The 20,892-nt window shown below is 39.4% G+C and overlaps 1 protein-coding gene across 2 annotated transcripts in view; it reads left to right on the top strand.

Moving 5' to 3' along the window:
* LRCH4 (leucine rich repeats and calponin homology domain containing 4) overlaps positions 1-20,892 on the top strand; it is a 1,419,989-nt gene that overhangs the window by 18,197 nt on the left and 1,380,900 nt on the right. The window lies entirely within an intron of this gene.

Here is a 20,892-nt window from a genome sequence, read left to right as displayed (position 1 = left end):
TCTTGAAAGACCCCAATATTGTAGAAATAATGTTGATACCAGAAAAGGTGGCACACCATTATTTTAGGATTAGTTTGTTACCATACTGGAAAAAAGGAAAATTTGAAGGATGCTCTGCTCCCATTATGCAAAGAAAGCTATTTCACAAGTTGACTGATATTGTCTTCTTTATCTTTTACTTTATTTATTTTTTGCCAGGTGGAAATGTTTGTATCTAAGAATAGTAAAGCAATTAATGCTCCTGCATGTCAGGGTAAGGAGCCTAACATTTTCAATTGCTTGAAGACAATGCATTTTCAAATATAACTATTGGAGCTTTACTCCGTTTACTTTTGTATGAAGGTGACATTACGTAATGGACTACTGCAGTGTTGAGTGTGTTGCTTTTACCAAAATTGTGAGTTGCAAACATTGTATCAAAAGTTATTCTTTAGAGAACTACTTAAGTATGTATTGCTGATATATACAAGTGTACCTGTCTTGATGTAATTTGATAAGTTTGTTTTCCTTGAACCTAAACCTGGTCATAAACATTGACTCAGTTTTGCTAGCTGTTTCATCTGTATATGAATGTACTGTGTGCCCATTATAGCCGTCACATCTGTATGAATATAACTGCTGTCATGCATGTCACTAAATTTACAGTACTATTAGCTTCCAAATAATTGACTACAGTATTGTCTATATATTGCATTTTTTGTGGCTTAGCTGTGGTTTAGCAGCACAGCATTAACTTTCAAAATGTAAATGTATAAGGAGAATACATGGTAAACTAGCTACAATGTATGTATTTGTAACTACTTTACGTATGGAATGTTTTGCTTGTATTTAAGTGTTACAGTGGTTGTGTTATTTGCACTTTGCCCTTTTGCTAAAGTCATGACCAGGAAGACTGTCTTTGGACCATGTCACTTACCAAGTTAACAAATATAGTAATACGTGTGCATTAGTCTGTTTCTGCTGTTTTTATGAGTCTTTCAAGTCTGTAGCTTCTGGGGTGATGCTTAGGAAATGGGCGTATAGGTATGTACTAGGCTAATGGCCCTTAAGCCTTTACAAGCCTAGCCCATAGGGTTACCCTGGCATTGTGCCACCCGACCTTGGTTCCCAGTGCCTCTGTCAAGCAGAGTCCCTGGAGTGATCCCCGGGGTGAATTTTCTATTTCCCATCCATTCAAGATTTCTCTTGAAGAGGGCCAGTGAGCATTATTTAGGCTGTGACAGTGAGAAAAACATAAGTGAAGCCTTGTTTCACTTAGTGTAATTGGCTGGCCTTTCAGAATGTCAGTTTGAAACATTTCACTTGCTGCTTTTATTCGGAATACTAGGGTTGCAGGTTGCTTTAGAAAGCCACAAATGACAGCAAATGTTTGAATCATTTGCATTGCTGTTTTTTATTTATAGCTTAAGACTAGCCCTAGTTTACGTTGCAGAAGCATCATTTGTTGCAGTGGGAGGTGATGTCATACATACATAGCACAAGTGCATTATCCAAGTTCAGTAGGTGATGTCATACATACATAGCACAAGTGCATTATCCAAGTTCAATAGGTGATGTCATACATACATAGCACAACTGCATTATCCAAGTTTAATATCCCTGTTATTTTTGCAACTTTCTCTGCTGAAGTGGATTCCTTTTCATTTCTCCTTTTTATACCCAGATTTGTTTTCTCTAAGATCTGCTCTTGCCCTCTGTGGCCCTAAATGTTTTTGTGCTATTAGTCCTTTGAGAATGCTACCTGAAAATGCATTAAGAACTTGTGCTGTAGCATGTAAAATTACCGATTGAAAAGCAGAGATCCTGATTATTGGGAAGTTTTCTGTAGTAGGTTAACTATTGAAAGGGAATTTTTTGTTGCGCAGTATTCAGCTCCGCTGTTTCTCTCCTGTTTCCATTTGCTGGAGTGTTCAAATCTTTTTGCCATCTCGCACCATGTTGTCATAAATCAAGCTCAGAAAGCACACCTGCCCCCTGTGCCCTTCAGTTATTTTCATACACTCACACAGTTCATATCTTGATTCTGGTATTTATTGTGGAAGACCACCTTCATTGATGCTTAGAAAGTGCAAATCATGAAAACTTTTTTTCCCCCCCAATGGCACAAAGATCATAAGCCAAAACCAACTGTGGCATTGTGCTTATTGGTTGGGGAGCACAGTGTCCCCCCCCCCCAGAAATCTTTTTTATTTATTTCAGAGGTAATTCACCAACAAATTTACAACAGCCAATGTACAAAGTGGGTACATACAAACAAAGAATACAACCATATTTGGGTGTAAGACCATACAGATAATTTACCAGCAAGGTTACACTAAACAAGGAAAAGGCACATTGAGCAACAGTACTGTTGATAGCTTTGCATTTAAAAAATAGTACTATGACTTGATATAAAGATTTCTGACCTTTAGTTAACACACAACTATATACAGTATCTACAACTGCTACAATGAGAAATCTCATAGAGCAGGAAGGTTTATTGTATGTTCTGTACAGTTAATACGAAACTGGGTAATTTACCCTTCTTATTTTATTGTTATGTATTCAGAGGACAGATGGTAGTGATTATTATAATCAAAAGCTAATGTCTGTAATATCTACAAAGGGTATTATTCCTTAAGAATATGGTCAATGAGAAAACCCCATAGCTTCTAGTAGTAGGAATGTTTTTTTTACTATTTCTTGTTATCATTTTATGGGAGGTGATGTATTTGAGTGCCATGTTTCTGTATCCCTCCCATGCTAATTTGGATCTATCTAACCAGTTCTGAGTGATGTAAACTTTCATTAACATGAAAAGAGTGATAAGAATGTGCAATTTCTGCTTGGGTATTCTGCTTGTGGTAATGTGAAGGATTGCAAATTCCCATGAAACAGTAGTTTTCCCATATCCCATCTTTTCTAGCCTGACTCTAATGAAACCCCATAGATTTTGAGCAAATTTGCAATACCAAAGTGTGTGAAGTAGGTCTGCTGAGTTAAATTTGTTCAGTCTAATTGGTGTGAAATAAGCATGATTATTGATCTATAAGTGTATATATAGTAGATTTCTTAAAGGCGATAATTTAACAGTATTCTGTATAGCATGTGAAACTTGTTCCATGGTAATTTTGTTTATTCTGTTCCAATATTTGGAGAATATGGTACAGGCTTGATATTTTATTATTGTAATTAATTTGTACACAGTAGAAAGCATTTTCCTTTTATACAGTAGACATGTCATAATCATTTAATGAAGTATTGATATCTGTTTGCACATCTTTGGGTATTTGTTTTGAAAGTTGCGATGAATTCCATGATTTGTCTAATGGATAATGTATTTTTTGCTTAAGTTGAGATTTTCCCTGATTTCGTTGGTGGTTTTATTTTTAAAAGTTTGTACAAGTCCCAAATGATGAAGTTTTTGATTAGTAGTGGATATTGGGCTAGATTTAACATCCAAGTCCCTATTGTTAAGTTAGTGTTTAAGTGAATTGGTTGTAATAGCTTTAGAATATGTGAAAGGCTTAGAAATTCAAAAAGTTCTTGGAACATGAGAATTTTATGATTAAGTTATGTACTTTAACTTTAAAGTTTGAAATGTCCATGAAGGGGAGGGCTTTGGGGTAAAGTATGTATTCTTTAATGTGATTGTGCCATAATTTAACCCAATCATTGCTCAGTGGGTATATTCAGCAATCTGGATAATTCTGTTGGGACATATTATTTTATAGTACATTTCAAAATCCGGTAACCCCATGCCTCCTTTATCAGTTGGTAGTATTAATTTTGCATAACTAATTCTGGTTGTTTTCGGATACCAAATACATTTGGCTAGGTCCTTATTTACTTTTTTGAAAAACAATTTAAAATTGTAATATTAGTGGCATTGAGCTGGTATAGAAGTTTCAGAAGAATATTCATTTTAACTATTGCAATTTTAGATTGTAGGTCTAGCTTTACATCAGTCCATTTGTTTAGGTTATTTTGCATGTTTGATTTATGATCATGCTCAAAGTTTACCCCTAAGTATTTTAGTGAGTAGCCTGTTTTAATAGAAGTGTGTGGAAAATAAGCTATATTATAACCCATGGGGTTAAGTTAAAATGTGAAGGATTTCAAGGTGTTTATTTCAAAGTTTGACACTTCAAAAATGGTCAGTAGTATTTAGGATTTTGTTTAGGTCTGTGTTTGGTAGCTGAAAGTATATGTTATTGTTATCTGTGTATGCTGTTAATGTTAGGTTATTATGCAGAATTTCTGGAATATGGTGGAATGTTCTTTGTTTTATATATATATATATATATATATATATATATATTTGTTTTATTTATTTACATATATATATAAGGGTTCAATAGAGGGTGATGGGGGCATCCTTGTCTAGTACCAGGTCTAATTTGTATTATTAAAGAGATTAACTGTCTTATTCTCCCTATACTCGTTACAGTTGTTGTTTGTGCTTATAGGCCATTGTTTCCTCTCAGGCCTGTTTTGTCAGCGGCCCGTTTTTTTTTTTTTTCTTTTTTTTTTAGGGTTATCTTTCCCTTTTTCCCCCTTTGCTTCTTGGCCTCTAAATTAAACGGCTTTTTCCCCTTTCTCCCTTTGGGAGCTTTAGCTATTTAATTTAGAGTCTACCCCCTCTATCTTTCTTCCCTCTTCAAAAAAAAAATCTCCCTTTCCTTTATTACATTTTTTTTTTGTGTGTAATTATGTCTAAAGCGTCTACAAAGCAGTCAGGCTTTAAAAAAATGTGACTCGTGTTGCCAAAAAATTTCCCTTACAGACGGGCACACTAATTGCTTTTACTGTTTAGGTGCGTGCGGTCCACCTTCAAGATTCGTGCTCTGTGCGTTATGCTTTCAGTGCACGAGTGTTGCAGGAAAGGCACAACAAGTTGATCTTGAGAGGGTTGTTAAAACCTCCGGTTGAGGTTGCTTCGGTTACTCAGCCTTCAAAATCTGATGATAAAAAAGCTTCTGTGTCGGCTCCACCTTCGGTGCCGACAAAGGTAAATTCTAAATCTTCGGATCCGTTGGAGCAGATTTTTAGCTTTGAGGATTCCTCTGTTCCGGTGGCTCCATCTGTGGCTTTGCAGCAGTCCCGGACTCATAAGAGGTCGAGATCTCCTTCCTTGGATCTGGTGAGATCTGTGCCTCAAGTCACCACTGTTACAATCAGAAGCAAGTAGTCACTGGTCCTCAGCCCACTCCTCTCGATCATCCAGGAGTTTATCAGATGATGTGGAGAGAGTGGTGAAGAGGCTACTCAAGACACAGGTATTTGCTCAGTTGTTGTCAGGATCAGCCCAGAAGGAAGTGGCTCCATTGTCCAGTCCAGCCCCTATCTCGGTTCCTCCTCCGACTGCGTCCAGTTCGGAGACTGAGTGCATGGAGGTAGTAGCGGTGGAACCTTCACTTCCAACAACCCTTGCTCTGTCTGTTCTAACATTCGCTCCGACCTCCTCGACAGTCTGCTCCATCGAGAGGTCTGTGCACTGAGACTCCCTCGACAGCTCTGCTGGAAGAAGTGACATCGGACCCTGGTCTCCCTCTCGGAGCTTCGGCGTAGGCGAGTTTGGCTCCCACATCTGCCTCGGAGCCATCGCCTTTGGTGCGGAGAAGGTCTCCAGGCTCCTCGGAGCCTCCCTCCATTCCAGACCTCGGTGCCTTCGAGGTGATGAGTGTGCTGTCTACCGAGACAGCCCCACCCTTGGCTCCGTCCCCGTTGATACCTGTGTCTGCCTTAGGTTCCCTACGCTTTGGGGTGGAGAGAAGGATCTATGTCCCAGGACGCCCCACTGGGCGACACCTCTTCCTCAGAGACCTCTCCTGAGCATGCCTCAGAGGAGGTTCCCAGGAAGAAAAAATGTAAGAGGAAACGTGGACTCCCCTGAGTCAGTCATCTCTGACACTGATTTGGATTACTCGGAAGGGTCCCCCGCTGAAGATGTCTCATTCTCAGACATTCTGGAGATCCTTTGACAGAGAGGAAACTGCAAGTCCCTTGCCCGTTCTGAGGATGAGTCAGTGTACCTGAACTTATTTGGTTCCTGACCTTCCACCTCCTGGGTGTCTCCACCTTTCGACCCACTTTTGGCTGCCGTGAGTCAAAAGGCCTGGAGTGCTCCAGAATCCATGGAGCCTGTTCCAAGAAGGCCAAACAAATTTATGACTGCCCCAGATGACAAGTCCTTCCTCTTCAAAGGCGTGCCAGTTGATGCTATGGTGGTGGCAGCAGCCACCAAGAAGGAACTTGTGGAGACTTCCTCTTCTATCCATCCGCCAAACAAGAGTCTAGAGCCATGGATAGGTATGGGAAGCTTGTTTTCTCTTCAGTGGCCTTTACTGTTCGATCGCTGAATTACTTGACGCATTTTACAAGGCTTCAGAGGGATCTCCTTAGAGTTGGGAGATGCCCTCCAGGATCCTTCAGCTGAGGGAGCGGCTTCCAAGTCTGCTAACTAGCTAGTGACCCTAACCGCCATTGTCAGCTCCTCCATGTGCTTGATTTCTTACACAGCAGATGGAGCAAGCAGGGCTGTGGGCACAGAAGTGGCTCTTAGCAGACACTCCTGGATGCACCTTTGTCAATTTGCGGAGCCCTTCAAGTCCTCCTTTGCGACCACCCCCTTTGAGGGCTTGGCCTTGTTTATGCCGCAAGTTCAAGAGACTCTTACCAGGAGTGAACATTATGGCAAAACCCTCCTCTGCCGTAGGAGTCCATTTTTCCACTCCATCCCGGCCTTATCCCATAGACCAAAAGAAACTGAAAATGTGGTTTCATAAATCCCAGGGAGCTTCGCCGGACACTTGTGGGGATAATTCCCCCAGAGGCAGAGGAGGAAATAAACGAGAGACGCTGACCTCATGGCAGGGGGGGTCCGCAACAGAGTGACAGGGATACATTCTCTGCCAGACCCTTTCGGAATTCTTGAAGGATTGCCTGGCTGCTCTCCTCTGGAAGCAGTCGGGGGCAGAATTTCACTGTAGCCAGGAGCCTGGCAAGATATAACAGAAGACTAATGGGTACAGTGCATAATATCCTGGGGTTACAAAATTTCCTTCTCCCAAGCACCCCCAAGAAGTCAAAAATCAACAATCCCAGCTGTTCCACCCAGTCTTTGGGATCAAGCAGCTGTAGAAGTAAAAACTTTGCTGCAAAAAAGAGCCATTCAGGAAGTCCCTGCAGACCAGATAGAATCTGGAACTTATGCAAGTTTCTTTTTAGTTCCAAAGAAGACAGGGGACTTGAGACCTATCTTGGATCCCAGCAAGTTAAACAGGTCAGTAAAGAAGACCAAGTTCTGGATGGTGACACTGCAGTCCATTCGACCCTTTTTGGGTCAGGACAGTTGGATGTGTTCTGTCTATCTCCAGGACGCGTACTACCACATAAAAATGGACAGGTGGTCCAGTAGACATTTACGCTTCCGGCTGGGAGCCAGTCATTATCAGTTTAGAGTTCTGCCCTTTGGCCTCACCACAGACCCCAAGGTGTTCACCAAATGCATGGCAGTAGTCACTGCTCACCTGAGACGTTTGGGATTCCAGGTGTTACCTTATCTAGATGACTGGCTCCTCACTGCCGCCACCAAGCATCATCTCCTAAGGGCTAGGAACCACACGATTCACACTTGTGCATGCCTAGGAATCACAATAAATTACGAACAATTTGCCTTGTTGCCCTCTCAGTGTATTACTTTCATAGGCGCTCAGCTAAAGACAAGAGACATGATAGCCAAGCTTCCACAAGAAACGGTGCTTGCCATTCGAGGTCAGGTGTCTCTCTCTTATTTTGTCAAAATTAAAGGTTCAGGCTTGATTTGTCCTGAAAGTCTTGGGGTTAATGGAGGCTGCTATTACTCTAGTTCTGCTAGCCCATTAGCACATGAGGATCCTGCAATGACTCCTCTTTACTCAGTGGTCGTGTCAGGACTTGCCAATGTCACACATGATCTTAATCACGGATACTTGCAAGAAAGATCTGCAGTGGTGGCTCCACTTTCCCCTAGTCATCTGGGCAGACCCTTTGTAGCCCCTCTTCAGTAGCCACAGTGACCACAGATGCTTCCCAGATAGGGTTGGAGGCATTATTTGGGGCAGACAAGCCAAGGAACTTGGCAACCTCACGAGTACCATTTGCACATCAGTGTCCTGTTGATGAGAGCGGTGTTACTAGCGTTGCAAGCACTTCACGACACTCTCCCTTTGGGCCATATAGTAATTCAAATGGACAATGTGTCAGTAGTCTGGTACATCAACAAGCAGGGCTGAACCAAATCTTTTCCCTTATGCTGGGAGGCCCTTCGGGTATGGCAATGGGCGATCTCCTCTCAGCGTTTTCTGGTTGCAATGCACATTCCGGTGAAGTCCAAATATGATGGCGGACAAGCTCAACAGGGCAATTCTCATGCCCCACGAGTGGTCTCTGAAACAAGATGTGGCGGATATGATCTTCCGCAAATGGGGCCAGCCACGCTGCGATATCTTTGACTCTCATCTAAACAACAAATGCAGCGGCTATTTTGCCCTAGTTTCTTCTCTGGCACAGTCACCCAGAGATGCACTGGTCCACAATTGGCCCCCCCTGGAACCTTTATGCTTCCCCCCCCCTTTCCTTTAATTCCAAAAGTTCTTCAGGAAGCAGAGTTGCTGAGTTGCAAGCTGATCCTCATTGCTCTGTACTGGCCTCGTCAGTAATGGTTCCCATTCCTGTCATATTCCCTGAAAGAAGCGCCTTGGATTCTGGACCTGGTTCTGGACCTCCCGACACATCATTCGGGCGCTCTTCATCCTTCCATTCAAAATCTCAAGCTGACAGCTTGGTTTCTCCACTTCCAATCCTAGCCAGGCTCCCTGATATCTCTCCCATGGTTCAACATGTTTTAGTCTCTTCCCATAAACCAACTACTAGAAACTTTTTATGCTAGTAAATGGAAGAGGTTCTCACTCTGGGCTGAACATAATGACATTGATCCTTTTACAGCTCCAGTTGCAAAAATGTTGGATTTCCTGGCTGAAACCTTCAAAAAAAGAACAGCTGCTGCTATGATTCGTGTTCAACTGGCTGCTATTTCTAACTTTCATGTGGGACTCCTAGGTTCTAATGTCATGTCCCATTAGTTATGCAAGGCCTTTTTGAAAGGTGCTACACTATTAAGGCCTCCTATCCGAGAACCTCTCCATCCTTAGGATTTAAACCTAGTACTAGCTGCTCTGATCCTTCCTCCCTTTGACCCAGCTGCCTCTTGTCCTCCTGAAGTTCTTATCATGGAAGACCTCTAGCTGATGTAGTCACGACCAAAAAGACGGATTCTCCGAGTTACAGGCACTTTCCATCTGCCTGCCTTGTATGATTTTTCACAAGGATAGAGTATCTCTTAGGACTAATCCTTCCTTTTTATCAAAAAAGTCTGCTCAGGCTATAATTTGAATCGGTCAATTGAACTTCCTGTTCTCTTTCCAAATTATGGCAAAACGGCAGAGTACAAATTTACATCAATTGGATGTCCACTGGCAATTATGATTTTATCTTCAAAGGACCAAGGACATTAGAAAATCAGATCAGCTGTTTGTATCCTTTTCTCAGACCAAACAAGGCTCATTAGTTTCCAGAGTGACTCTTTCAAAATGGTTGTCCAGTACTATTACTTATGCTTCTGAGTCTCGGAATGTGTCAGTCCCAGGGAAAGTCGGGGGACATTCCACTAGGTCCTTGGCTACCTCCATAGTCTTTCAAGCTAAGCGTTTTTTAGATACTATTTGCACGGCAGCAACATGGGCTACTCCCCATACCTTCATTACTCATTACAAAGTGGACATGGCTTCTCGAAACAGGGCTTCCTTTGGTTCCATGGTTCTGAAGTTTCTCTTCCAGTGAGCCATCCAGGATTTTAGGTGCTAGGGACACTGTCCCAATCAGAAAGAAGGAAGGCGAGATGGACAACATAACATAAAGAAGTTGTTCTTACCATAATGTTCCATGTTTGTTGTCCTTTATCTCGCCTTCCTTCTTGCGTCCCTCCCTCCCTCCTTACCCCATCCTGGATGATTGAGAGAAATTTACCTTTTGGCTGATGTGGCTGAGTATCCTTTGCCTTTCAACCTTTGGTGTTCTTGTCACCATGTTTTCTTTTTCCTTTTGGTACAAGGAGCCTTATTGTTTACTTATCTCTTTTTATCAAGTAATTTATATTTTTCCCTATATAGTGGTTAGTTCTCACAAACGAGATCTGGGTAGCTACTGCTATGCATGCTGGGATAAGGGGTTAGCCATGAGCCAGTAGGACTCTTCGAGCTTTAGAAGTGGCCGAGTCGGAGCCGAGATCAGCTCCGAACCCAACCAGGAAGAAGGAAGGCGAGATAAAGGACAACAAACATGGAACGTTATGGTAAGAATGTAACTTCTTTTTTTCAGTCTTTGATGTTAGCCAGAAGTACTCTTTGCAGCGCCCTCAATGTGCCCAGTAATGACTCCTCCTGCAGTTCGTATGGAGTTGCATGTATCGCTAACATATCTAAGTACGATTATAAATTATTTTTTAAAAGACCCCTTGCTCCTACTACTATTGGAACTGTCTGGGTATCTTTCCACATTGCCCTTGTTTCTGCCTGATATTTTTATGACTTTGTCTCTTACTCTCTGTGTGTCTCTCCCTCTCTCTCCCTCTCCCTGTAAGAATGGGTAGCCACTGGGTGTAGCAGTTTCAATATTCAATGCTACCTTTGTCTTTTCATGGACTACTATATCTGTTTTTCTCGCATCTATTTTTTTTTTAACTATTTGTAATGGGTGATCACGTGATATAAATGTCATTTTCTGTAATACTTTGTGGCTTGTGCTTCCAGTGTTTTTCAGCTACTTCAGTATTATAATGTTTGCACAATCCCCAAATGCAACAGTCTTGCCACATTATTATGCCTTTCAGTATACAGTCCTTCTGCCGTTAGTATATTGCAGCCAGCAACAAGATGTGCAACCGTTTCCAATTCTGTTTTACAAAACTTAAATTTGGCTTTTTCTCCCACATGTTCGATGGACTTTACTGTGTACATAGTCCACTATCTTGGGCCGCCAGTATTAACTTTTTGTCTTTTGGTATAAATTCACCTCTGCTTAACCATTCCTGTGTTTAAACCTGATCAACATAAGGATGATCCAAGACTTTTCTATACAGTACTTGCAACTATATTCTTCTGTTTTTTTTGGCGCATTCAGTTGCTGCCTGATTTTTTTTTTTTTTTGTTTTTTTTTATCTAGTTGAGGTTTGATTTCCATCCCTGTTAGATGCCGATATGCTTCTGCTAAACTAAGTAGGGAAGTCATCTTAGACTTATTCTCCTCATGTTTCAAAACATTCAGTACGTTTGGGTCTTGTGAGTTCATTAAATGGTCTACTTCACTTACCCGAACGCCCACATTACCGACTTCCACTTTGCTGAGACGAATACATCGACAAACCAGAAGATCGACATCTGGAACATTGACATTCCACTCAAGGTAAGTAACTGGTTGGCTATCCTGTTGAACTTTGCCCCTTACTCCCGTAGTAGTGCGATCTTGGAGTTGGTGTATTTTTAGTTAGGGGGCCCCCACATGGGTGGCTTTATCTTTGTTCCTTTTTTCGGGATTGCCAAGCGGTTACTTACCTCGATTTGGAAGTCGGTGTTCCGGATGTCGGTCTTCTGCTCTGCTTTGTCCTTGTATTCGTCTTGGTAAAGTGAAAGTCGGTGATGTGGTCATTCGGGTTAGTGAAGTAGATCCCATTAGATACATGTGCAGTCTCACAATTGCAGATCTGTACATGTAGTCAATTTCAAGGAGGCCTGTACCTCCTTCAGAATGGGGGAGTATGTAGTCTTGGAATACACAGATTTTTTTATAAATCATTTGAGCATGAAGCATCCTTCTTGTTTTCCTGTCCAACTGTTTCAGCACCTTCTGGGGCCAGTCAAATCACCCAAAACTGTAAATTTGATTTATAGCTTGGACTTTCTTCCTAGATGTCAGTGCTGTTTTCAGTATTCATTTTAGTCTTCTAAACTATTCCTTACTAAGTTTCATTCACATTTGTTCATGTTTTTATTGTTGATCCTTCACCATTTCCCAAATATTTATACACTCCCTCTTGGTTAAGTTCTCTTACATTACATTCCTATCCCAGGCTGATGTTTTCTTGGTGCTGCAGCTTTCGTGCTTTTAAAGGTTGCTTTTGCACATTTATCAAGACTAAATAACATTCTTATGTCATCTGAAAAGCTTTTGACCAGTTGCAGTTGTGCTTTCAGTTCCTTATCTGATCAACTATACAGTTTTAAATTGTCCACAAAAAGAAGGCAAGTCTTTACACTTTGCTGTTTTCTGGGAGCCAAATAATAGCCATGACCTAATCTGTTAAGTAGACAGCTTAATGGGTTAAGGCAAGGAGAAAAAAACAGCAGTGATTACTGTCACCCTGGATATCCACTCCCCTTTGCATTTTTATCCCTAGAATAATATGCCCTTTATCATGGCTCAACTGCAAAATGTTTTGCCACTGTTTTATGGTCACTGTGATGCAATTGATCAGTGTAGGGGGTATCTTATACATTTGTAAGCCCTGTTTTATCCATGAAGGTGGGATAATGTCAAATACTTTTTTGTAGTCTTAATCCATACCATGCTTAGATTCTTCTCATTTTTGCACTTCTCCATTATGACTTTATTTAACAACAAATGGTCTTTTGTTCCATATGACTTTTTGTTACCCTTTTGTTCTTTTGCCATGATTGAATTTTCTTCTAAATGACTAGAAACTCTGGCATCAATTCCTGTATAGAGTTTATACTTCATTGGAAGGCAGGTTATTGGCCTATTGGTTTTAGGATAGCTTGCACGTTCACGCTCAAGTAGAAATATTGTTTGTCCTGTTGTTTAATCGGGCTGGTGTCTGTTCAGGGTGCACATATAAATAGTTTTTACTCATGGCTAAATCTTCATGTAAAGATGCTAATACATTTAGCCAGAAGTTAGGTACTGCATGAGAGGAGTTCCAAGATCGCTGCACACTGAGTAACAGCTTGTTTTTTTGCTCTCCCAGTGAGAAAATAGAAACTTGGCAGAGAAGGCCAGTAGACTTCTGTTTATGAGTGAATTTCAGTAACTGGCTAATAAGTACACTGCCTGAATGCCATGAATAAAGAAATACAGAAGACCTGGAAAAGAATCTGCTACAAAAAGTGAGGAAGAAACAGACTAGGGAGAGTTCTTTTGCTGAACAGCTGCAGAACTAATGCAACCTCCAGACACTTCTTCCAGTAATCCACAGGATGACATAAGACAACTTGCATACATACCTGGTTAAAATACCTCCAGACACTTCTTCCAGTAGTCTACAGGATGACATAAGACAACTTGCATACATACCTGGTTAAAATAAACAACACTGATGTGTATATTAAACACAAATAGCAAAAGGCTGGAACAAATGGAAGAAGCTTTAAACATATATTCAGATGAGATGATAAAGCTGCAAAAGTCAGAGGTCAAAATGAAGAAAAGGCTGGCTGAATATGAGACTGCTCAGGAAGAGATGTTTCAAATAATAATAGCATTAGAGGACAGAGCATGTAGGGAAAACTTGAGATTTTTAACTATACCAGAGAAGCTGGAAGTAACAGACTGCATTAACTTTATGAAAGCATAAATAAGATCCTGCTCTGGAATACCAGTTCAGCTGCTATCAGTTGAATGGGCACATCGTGTGCATGCTCCAAATCTAGCGATAAGAAAGCAACCTAGACTTTTAATAGTGAAGATGCAATCCTATTGGCAGAAAGAATTGATTTTGTCAAAACTGTGGCAGGAGGACAAAATACTAGAAGTAGGTGACAGCAGAGTGTTTGTGGAGAATGATTACTCACTGTACACCAGGCAAAAGAGAAGTAAATTCATCCCTCTGTTCAGAGAATGCCGAGATGCAGGTGTGAGATTTAAATTGCTATATCCAGCCGTCTTCAAGGTGTTCTTCCCTGGAGGGACAAAATAATTTTTTGATGAAGTGCATACTAAGTAGGAAATACAGAAGTTTGTCCAACAAAAAGCTGTGAAAAAGGAGATTTGGCTTTTCGCTCCTCTGGTAATAAGGTACCACAGAGAGACTGCACCTGTGAAACATTTTCCAATATTGCAACGGAAAATGTTGGGGAGAAGGAAGGGTGCACGAGAGATGACCAGAAGAATCGAGAGTATTTCTGGAAATAAAACGGAGACAGAATCTGGGTGATAAGAGAAGAACAGTAATATAATCAGTAACTTAATGTGGAATTACAAAGCGTTAATTATATTTATGAAATGGAATCATTGGACTTGTTCAAAATTTGTTTGCTGAGTGGTGGACTCCAGTATATGCCCAACTTCATGTCATTAATGTTAGGAAAAATGCTTTGGGGAGGGGAAGAGAGGGGAGAACGCTAACTATAACATCTTTTCTTAATAGTATTGTATTTGTGTTGCATGGTTTTCTTTGTGTGCTATTTTTGGGTGTAATGGGGATTTTGAACAGGTGTTTTTTTTTTTTTTTCTTCCCTGTTCTGTTTATTTTCTTGTGCGGTTTTGGGAAACACGGGCAATGTAATGATTAACAAAAAAAAAAGGGGGGGGGGCTGGTTAAGGAGGCATGACAGAATTCAAATTGATGTGCTTTTTTAATTCTTGCATGGGAAAAGACTGATTTAAGGACTTTTGTTTTAAAGCAGAGCAAGTAAATAAAAAGAGAATATGGAATATTATAAGGTTGTTATTCTAGCACTTTCAAATACCTATACTAAGTAGCATTTCTGCAGCATGTCTCCATGGAGATAATCTGGTAAAGAGAAAATAGAGACAGTCTGGTGGAAGGGGATTGGCTGCGGGAAAAGAGAAAAAAAAAAGAACAGAGAAACTGGCTAGGACATGATGTTTCTTGAAAGTAATCGGGGGGTTTTCCCAGATGTGAAAAGGTGATACAAAACCAGTTAGACGTTATTTATTTTTATTTTTTATTTATTTTACATTTGTTGACCGGGCTAGTCTAACTGGATACATGTCCATTTTCAGCAGAGGCCCGGGGAGATGAGCTCCACTTGAAAAGATTAACAAAAAGATAAACATAAACATAAAATAGTTAACATATAAATGCATGTACAAAAAGTAATAGCAGATTATTACATTACATTTCAATCGTTGAATACAAAAATTGTTACAGAACATTATATAAATTTGCTAGTAACTCTATTCTCAAGGAAGGAAGAAAAAAAATAAAGTTTTTTTTTTTTTGTTTTTTTTTTTGTTTTTTTTTGTGTGTGGATAGAGTAAGGAACAGATTTGAATTAGGCCATGAAAGTAGAGGTATTGGTTGAAAAAAAAACTAGTTCAGCAGTGATGATAGCAGTGCCATTTTAGATTTAGTCTGGGTTTGTACAGGGGCATAACCAGTGTGTTTTAAGGTAAAGTTTCAATTTTTGTTTAAGTAGTGTTAAAGAGGGCCTAGATGTAAGTTCATTTGGAAGTTGGTTCCAGTATTTTTCAACAGCATTACAGAACAGAGAGTCACCATAGACTTTTAAGTAAAGTTCTCGGGTTTTTTAAATGCAGTGGGGATACTAATATAAACAGGTACTTTTTTTTAATTCTTGTTCACCCCTCTCTCTCTCTCTCTCTCTTTCTTTGTCCAGTTTTGAAAAATGTAGGCACTGCAGTGAAAAAAGAATGAGGAGGGTAGGAGATGGGGAGAGTGCACAAGGGTCTGGTTAAGAGAGTATAACCAAATAAAAATCGGTGTGCTTTTTCCCAAGCTTGCATAGGGAAATGATTGGGTAAAAAACATAGGCGTTATCCAGTAACAAATTTATTGCAAACCATGAAAATGAGACCGTATTCAATATTCTTTCTTTCTTTCCTTCTCTCTGATAAACAAGGTACCCTTGGCAGTTTTGTGTCTGGTTTGCATGTCACTAGACACCTTTTATGAAGAAAAATGGCTTGGAGGAAGTGTTTACTGAAAGCATTCAAGTGTTTTCTCAACTGGGAGAGTTGCATAGATATAAAAAATTAAATAACATTTACTAGTAGCACAGGTTGTACCATGCATCTTAGCATGTCTGTCTGTGCAGCTATCGGCTTAGAACTTTATGTTCTTATTAGGAAGCAAAAACTTCAGTATTTGAAGATGTACATAGTTTTGTGTGTCACTGTAACGTTCATAGGTTTAGGAGGGTTTTTTTGGGGGGGTGGGTTGTTTGTTTTGTTTGAGGGCTTTCAAAAAAGCAAAAAGTTATGTAAGATGTGACATAGGCACAAATGGATATGACATGAAACAACTGTATAAAAGACCAACCTGCCGAACAGTATATACGTGTAACATAAAAGTTAGAACTAGACATTTAGCAAAAGAGCAGTTGTATATAAAAGGTGGTAATAACTAAAGAAGAAAATGATGCTTTCTGTAATGTTTTTCAATCTAAATAGTCTTACAGATATAAAAAGAATGAGTAGTCTAAAAAATGTAGAGTGCAAATAGCTATGCTACAGGAGACACACCTGGAAAGAACTGAACATCTGAATTTGGTAAAGAGGTTTTCAGGATGGTTATTCAGCGGAATATTTGGGGCAAAGGAAAAGAGGAGTACTTATATTAATTGGAAGAGGAAGTCCAATAGTGATAGAAGGGGGGGGGGGAGATAATGGAAGATGCATAGTACTAAGGGGCTACTGGGTAGAGAGGAGGATTACACAAGGTATGTGGACTCCTGAGGAGACCAAATTGCATATCAATGTCCTAGAGATGAGAGCGGTCCTTCTAGCTTTGCAAGCACTTCACAGCTTTTTTCCTCTAGGGACCATTGCAGTACAGTCAGACAATATGTTAGTAGTTTGGTACATCAACAAGCAGGGAAGAACCAGATTTTACCTGCTGTGTCGAGAAGCAATGAGAGTGTGGCAATGGGTGATCTCTACCATCCACTTTATAACCAGTGCACATTCCGTGGAGTTCAACATCCTGGGAGACAGGCTCAGCGGAGTTTTATTGATATCTCACATGTAGTCGCTGACTCAGTCAATGGCAAATATGATTTTCCTCAAATGGGGTTAACCCTGCTGTGATCTATTGCTTTTAGAAATCATCAGAATTTGAAGCAGCTGTTGTGTAATGATTCCACAGAGAGTAAACATAATGTCTCTAGTCAGAAGGGCACCCGTATATGTCACAGATGTACCTGCTGCAGATGCATTTCAACTGAAAAGGAGTTTATACACCCAGTTTATGGAAAGAAATATATTTTTAATTTTTACACAGACTGTGTGCCACTAGGAACATTGTATATCTTTCTACATGTGATTCCTGTGATAGTTATTATGTTGGAAAAACCACAAGGCCGCTAAAAGAGAGGATTTCAGAGCATGTAAGTGAATGTAAGGGAAAAACCCCCTGATGAAACCATACTCGAGAAAATTTGGGACGTAGATTTTACTTTAGGGTGCTACAGATTGTGAGAATAAATCCCAGAGGACGTGATATTAATAATGCCACTGAACTGGCAGAAATGTTGTGGATTGGTAATTTTGCAAGCATATAGGTTCCTTGGACTCTATTCAAGCTATCTGCTGAAGCCAGCCTTAAAACAGGGGAGGTTGAAAAGACATATTTAATTGGCTGGAAGTACTTTTGAGTGACATTTGCTTCAGAGAAGGTGTTGGCTCCTTTCCACATGTTTGCCTGAATGTTTACAAATATTACCTTACATTCCGCTGTTTTAATGGATCTGAGTAAGGATCCAGAAGCGCTTATCTGTACTTACAAAAAAAATTTATTAAAGGTCAGTGGATTTTATTGCTGTATACTTTTGTTTTTTCTGGCTTGAAGAGCGTATCCTGGCTATGTTGACTGTGTTAATTTTGTTCTCTGTGTAATGCATATGTATGATGTGTGTTTATATATGTATATATACGATGTATGTGTGGTTATATATGTATATAATAAATATATGGGTTCACTACATAATCTCGAAATTTTGAAATACCGAATTTCAGAATCTCGAGACTATATAGCCGAAATGCTGAAAGACCAGAAGCGCAAAATTCAAAATCCCGAAAGTGCACACACATACACACAACTTCCCCCCACAATCAAACATATCATCCTACACTACAGATAAGCAGGGGGGCAAGCCCCCGAGCACCCCCCACACCGCCCCTACTAAAATATACTAACTCCGAGATCACACAGACACACAAGGGAAACTCGCACCCACACATTTTACAGTCCCTCACACACATCACAGTTACAACACACACACAAGCCCATAACCAACACACTTGCACATAGATACTTACTTGAATTCCACCTATCCATCTGCATAACCATAAGTGCTACTTCAATATCTCCGTACATCGGGATTTTGAATTTCGTGCTTCTGGTCTTTCGGTATTTAGTGGTTTCTGCTATATAGTCTCGAGATTTTGAAATTCGGTATTTCAACATTTCGAGATTATGTAGTGGACCTAATCTATATACATATATATATATATATATATATATATATATCAATATATATATATATATATATATATATATATATATATATATATATATATATATATATATCTATATATATATATATATATATATATATATATATATATATATATATATATATATATATATATATATATATATATATATATATATATATATATATATATATATATATATATATATATATATATATATATATATATATATATATATATATATATATATATATATATATATCTATATATATATATATATATATATATATATATATATATATATATATATATATATATATATATATATATAAATGTAAATATTCGTTTGTTCAAAATCTTAAATCCCCGAAAGTTCTTCACGGATTGCTTTGAAATTTTCACACAATGTTGCATTCGAATACGCGCATGTTTTTATATACCTACTATGGATTCTATATATTTGTATACAAATATGCAATTTTGTATGTTTTTGCTATAACTTTCTTACTTCTTTTTCAGTGCAATCGATCTGCTTTAGTTCATCCAAATAATGCCTCGCAGAAGATCAAACTTAGGTCGTCATATTCGCGGAAGCAGTGCGATGAGTAATTGCAAATCAAACCGAGGAAGAACGGGCATCAGCGAATGAGCGAAACACACAAAGAATGGCTCAAATACGTGCCGAGGAAGCAGCAGAGAGACGTGCAGCCAGACCTGAGGTTGCATAGTTGCGAGCATGGCGATCGTGTTCTGCAGCTTCAGATCTGCTTCGTTCTCCTCGATCGACACCAGCGGACGAAATAAATGCTTGCCTGGAATACTCTACTTTGTGGCAACACGTAAAGACGTTAAAATTAACTACAAATATGCGTATAGATATAGATATATATATATATATATATATATATATATATATAGATATAGATGTAGATATAGATATATATATTTGTATGTATATATATATATATATATATATATATATATATATATATATAGATTAATACATATAAATATAGATATATAGATTAATATATATATATATATATATATATATATATATATCTTTATATAGATATATAGATATATATATATGTATAATGTGTGTGCATGTATATTTATGTACAGTGGATATAAAAAAGTGTACACATCCCTGTTAAAATGCCAGGCTTTTGTGATATAAAAAGTGAGACCACAATAACTGGGAAGGAGTCTATCAGCATGGCACAGCTTGACTTGGCTACATTTGCCCACCCTTCCTTGCAAAAGTGCTCCAAATCTGTCAGATTGGGAGGGCAACTCTTCTGCACAGCCCTCTTTAGGACACCCCCACAAATATTCTATTGGATTTGGGTCTGGGCTCTGGCCGGGCCATTCCAAAACTTTAATTTTCTTCTGGGTGAAGCCATTCTTTTGTTGATTTGAATGTATGCTTGGGGTCATTGTTGTGTTGAAAGGTGAAATTCCTCTTCATCTTCAGCCTTCTAGCAGACGCTTGAAGGTTTTGGGCCAAAAGTGACTGGTATTTGGAACTGTTCGTAATTACCTCCACTTTGACTAAAGCCCCAGTTTCAGCTGAAGAAAAGCAACCCCAAAGCATGATACTGCCACAGTCATGCTTCACCGTGGGGATGGTTCATAGGTTAGTACTAAGCTAACTGCCCTTGCAAGCCATTTTTAAGCCTAGCCAATTATCCCTTGTGAGACTCAAACCCTGCACCTTGTGTTTGTAAGGCAAACACCTTAACCATTAAGCCACCCTCTTTTGGTGATATGAAGTGTTGTTTTTGTACTAAATGCACCTTTTGGAATTGCGGCCAAAAAGTTCAACCTTGGTCTCATCAGACCATAACACACTTTCCCACATGCTTTTGTGAGACTTGATGTATTGTTTTAGCCAGGCCTGGATGTTTTTCTGTGTAAGAAAAGGCTTACATCTTGCAGCACTACCTCATAGTCCAGACATATGGAGAATACAGGAGATTACGGTCACATGTAGTACCCAACCAGTACTTGCCAGAAATTCCTGGAGCTCCTTCACTGTTGCTGTAGGCCTCTTGGCAGCCTCCCTGACCATTTTTCTTCTTGTCTTTTCATCAGTTTTGGAGGGACATCCAGTTCTATTTTCTCCACTTTTTGATGACTGTCTTCACTGTGTTCCATGGTATATGCTGTGGAATTTTTTTTGTACCCTTCTCCTGGCTAATACCTTTCAACAATGAAATCCATTTAATGCTTTGTAAGCTCTCTTGTGTACCGTGGCTTTTGCTGTAGCAGGCAACTGAGTAAATGTCAGGAAAATACTACTAGGACAGGTGAATTTTATTTGAGGTTAATCAAGAGTCTCTTTAATGATGACAGGTGGGTACCCAAGAAGATTGAATG

Source organism: Protopterus annectens, chromosome 7.part0, assembly GCF_019279795.1.
Source record: "Protopterus annectens isolate FY-2018-M chromosome 7.part0, PAN1.0, whole genome shotgun sequence".
Lineage (NCBI taxonomy): Eukaryota > Metazoa > Chordata > Ceratodontiformes > Protopteridae > Protopterus > Protopterus annectens.
Note: the sequence above shows the minus strand (reverse complement) of the source record. Positions and strands in the feature narration are given on the sequence as shown.